The sequence below is a fragment of the Tupaia chinensis genome, unplaced genomic scaffold (genome assembly GCF_000334495.1).
Source record: "Tupaia chinensis unplaced genomic scaffold, TupChi_1.0 Scaffold144314_1, whole genome shotgun sequence".
Lineage (NCBI taxonomy): Eukaryota > Metazoa > Chordata > Mammalia > Scandentia > Tupaiidae > Tupaia > Tupaia belangeri.
In genome coordinates this window covers 28,470-32,733 of record NW_006204172.1, presented here as the reverse complement: position 1 = coordinate 32,733, position 4,264 = coordinate 28,470, and the positions used below count along the sequence as shown (strand labels likewise).

General features: G+C 52.7%; 1 pseudogene; it reads right to left on the bottom strand.

Annotated features, from left to right (window-relative positions):
* Window positions 1-1,024: 1,024 nt before the first annotated feature.
* On the bottom strand, window positions 1,025-1,740 carry LOC114005709 (butyrophilin subfamily 3 member A2-like; annotated as a pseudogene).
* Between the last annotated feature and the right edge of the window lie 2,524 nt (window positions 1,741-4,264).

Below are 4,264 nucleotides of genomic sequence, written 5' to 3'. Positions count from 1 at the left end.
GGAGCCTGGTTCAGATGCTCAGTGAGGCCCTGAGTAACTGAGCCTCCCCACGCCCCACCACACCCCAAACCTTCCCTGTCCTACCTGGTCTTCCGTCCTAAGACTCGTCACCCTCCTGCATCGTCCACACCCTACTTACTTCCTGTGACTTTCTACCTCTGCCCCTAGAACATGAAGTCCACAGTCAGGGATCTTTATTTGCTTCCTGCTGTATCCCAGGTGCCAGAACAGCTGGCCCATATGAGAGGATCTTCAAAAATTTCGTGGAAACATGCAGTATGAAAATAGTTAAGGGGGCAGCAGGTAGGTGGTAGTTGGGGCACTGGACTCTCCCATGGCTGACTGTAGTTCCAGATCCATCCAGACCGGGTGGCTTGCTTTCTCACTTTCTTCCACCCCCCTTTCTAGTGAGCACACATGCCTTATATCAAACTTTAAAAAAATTAATAATAATGATAAATAAAATAGATAATCTTCAATTTTTTTTAAAGCAGCAAATCACTTAATATAAAAAAAGAAGAGAACCGTGTGCCCGGCTGTATAGCCCAGTAACTATGGGAGCAGGATTCCACATGAATGACCACAGTCTGAGTTCAGGTCCCCAGCAACTTGAAAAACACACCAGACTCGTGTGTAGGTGTCCCCCAAATCCTGACAGGATGGAGAAATGAAGAAGAGATTGTAGCATGACTACACCACACGGCGGGGGTGGGGGGGTGCTTACTCTTTCTCTGTCTCTCTGTCTCTCTCTGGCAAGCACACACGCCCTTCAACAATTAAAAAGAAAAACACTATACATGGATTTTAATTCTTTTGGCACCAAAACAAAATGCTGCTTTAATTCTATTTTCCTGAACTTTTTGAAATCCCTTTATATAAGTGGTTCAGCATATTTGTATCGATAAAGTTATAAAATGAATAAGCCTCGTTTTCCTAAAGTAGAAATTGAAGATCTGAACTGGATGTCCCTTAATCTGAGGTTCTTCCCAAATCTAGTGCTCAACACTCTAGAATATAAATCAAGTCACCCACCTGCCACCTTCAGCTCCAAGTTGGCCTCGTTGTCTCCTTGTAGAACCCTCCCTTCCTGAAGAAGCAGGTGTACAGCCCGTTGTCAGAAACCCAGACCTTGTGGATGCGCACGGCAGCCTCCCCCTGGGCAAGGCAGTCCCTCACCAGCGAGGCCCGCCCTGCATACTGGGCCATCTGCTCCTCCTTCTGCTCCTGTTGGTCCCGAAAGCTGAACACCACCTCTGAGAACTTAGTGCGGAACCACCGCTGTTCCATAGTCACTGCGCTCATGGGTGGGGACAGGGAGCAGGACAGAGTGGCACTTCTGCCCAGCACTGCCACAATAGGGCTTAAGGGGCCCATGACCACGAACTCATCTGTGGACACAAACACGGGAGTGAGAAGCTGTGAGACACAGAACACGGGGTGAGCACACAGCACAGATGGGGAGGCCAGGCAGGCCGGGGCAGATGCTGGCTGACGTGACCCCACACGACCTGCTAGACTGAGCAGTGATGACGCTGACCCTGGTGAGATCTTCTGACCACAGTCATGGGGCCCAAAAATGACTTCAGAGACTCCCCAAAGGCCTGTGCTCCTGGCCCCAGGCCCTTGCAGGAAGGACTCTAACCCAGAGATCTCGCACTGAGCTGGCACCCACAGGACCTTGTAAAACACATGCTGAGCCTCAGCCCAGGGCTGCTGGTTAGGTTGGTCAGGAATGTGCATTTCTAAGGGGTTCCCAAGGAAGGCGATGCTGTTGACCCAGGTGAGTCTTTGAGAATCATGGCTCTAACCTGGCCTGGCCTCCAGGAAATCCTGCATCCCCGTGGCCTCGGTCAGCCACACTCAGGAAATTCCACACTCCCACTTCTAAGTTTATTTTTTCTGTCCATATTTTTCTCCTCCACTGAATTATATGTTCACTTAAAACCTAGATGCAGGGGCCACTAGGTGGCATGGTGGTTGAGGCACTGGACTCCCACATGCCTGACCACAGTTCGAGTCCCAGGTCTGTGACTTGCTTTCTCACTTTCTCTCTTTCTCTGTCTCTCTCTGGCTGGGGCACATGCCCTATAGCCAACTTAAAATAATAATAATAAATTAATAATATAAATAAATAAATAAATAAACAAACACCTACATCCTGGGGCCAGCAGGATCCCACATGGCCAACTGTGGTTCAGCTCCTGGACCTGGAAGCTTATGTTCTCACTTCCCTCTCTGTCTCTCTCTCTCTCTCTTTCTCTCTCTCTCTCTCTCTCTCTCTCCGTCTCTCTCTTGTGGGCACATGTGCCCTATATCAAAATTTTAAATAACAATAAATTAAATAGGGCCTACACGAGCCTCCCCGCCTGTCCTCTCCCCGCCATCACGTCTGTGACCCTCTGATCGTATATAAGCTCATCCACGTCCCCGATCTATTCAACACCCTCCTGTGCCCAGAGGCCCAACCAGGTTAACCCCCACAACCTCTGTAACCCCAACTCGTGTTTTCCTCCCCCGTCTGTCTATTCCAGCCAGCATTTGTTTCCCTCTCTCTGCTGCTCCCCGACACCCCAGCCAGGCACAGCCAGGAACCGCGCCAGCTTCGCCCTGGCTGCTCCCCGCTGCGGGAAACGCCTTTCCCAGGGGATCCTCACAGCTCACGCCCCTCTCCTGAAAGTCCTTGTTTCATCCCTGTCTCACTCACCTCCTCCATGACCACTGTGCATGCCCATGTCCCCTTACATCATTTTTGATATTTGGCTTTTCGAAAACATCAAAAAGCTAATCATTGGCCAGCTGTCAAGACCCCCTACACTTACTGTACAGTTTAGTGACCCACGTGCAATTCTTCATTACATTAGTCCTTGGTGGAGCACCTCAGTCCTTCTAGAGCTGAGGTCTGACAGAGAGACCCAGTGGAGTGCCCAGAGATTCCCACACCACTGAGGGAGACAAAGAGGGATGGGGACACTCACCTATGGACCCCCCGGGGGGCAGCTGGACCAGGAGAAGCAGGGAGGGGAGAAGGCGGAGCCAGGAGCAGCTGCAGCAGCCCTCCATGTGCTCAGAGCTGGGGAGAGACAGGGTCGGGGCAGTCAGGGAGCGAGGGGAGGCCGGAGGCAGGTCAGCGAGCTCTGGGCCTCCGCAGTGTCAGCCCCTCGGGGGAGCAGAGCATTTCCTACTGCTGGTCATGGTGGGGGTGGGGGCCCACTACACTGACACCCACAGGGAGCTGGCCCAGGCTCCTCCCGGCCCTGTTGGGAAGACTCTGTGGTTCTCAGAAGTCACAAGGTTTGTCTGGGAAGAAACTGACCCTTTCCCTCCCGCCCAGTTGCAACCACACCTCAGCTCCGTTCTGTCCAGGAAACCGGGTCCTTCCTTCTAAACACCCAGGGCCTGAAGGCCAGTGGTGGAAACGGCTCCTTATCTCTGCATCATTCACACACCACCAGTTACCTCTCCACCCTGGGATGAGGGACCCAGAGGCCGAGCCCTCATGTAAAAGACACACCAGCTCCTGCTACCTGCTGTCCTTTGGCCCACTGACAGTGACACTGGGAGCCTCAGAGACAGACCACGTCATCAGGGACACTGTGGGGCCATCACAGGTGCCCCGCTTTCCTGCTTGTTCTGATCACCTAAACATGAATCCCACCAAGGTCCCTTCCTGTTGGGGCCCTGCATAAAAAAGGTACCTGAACGCATCCCCACAGAAGGGGAATCTTGCCCTCCCTCCCTTTCAAGATTCCTGCCAGAGACTTAAAAAGCTTTGGGGAAGGGAGAGGGGCAAAGAGACAGAATGAGCCCTGTCAGAGGAAAGGCCCCCAAACCAGTGACTGTGTGGAGGGCAGGGCAGCCCAGGGTCCTGCTGGGACAGACTCAGGGGCTCCCCGTGGGGACCTGTGTGGGCTCAGCCATGCTCAGTGTGACCACGTAGGGGAACTTTCTTCACCTTTTCTGTCTCTGTTTCTTCATCTACAAAATAGGGACAGTAGCAGCATCTCCCTGCCCAGGCCGCAATGAGGCGGCGTGGGTCTGTATTACAGTCACTGCACAGAGCCGGAGCAGGCACGTCCTATAAATACGACTGTTTACCATTGACCACTGCGCACTATGCAGGAAAGTTACTAAAACAAATCAATTAAAGAGCAGCCCTCACTACGGTCGCCCCAGATCCTCTTAGAGCAAGACCTTTATCCAGTCCCCTCCCTCTGCTCAGGCCCTGCCACATCCTCAGCCTCCCCTACACCTCACAGTGTCCTGA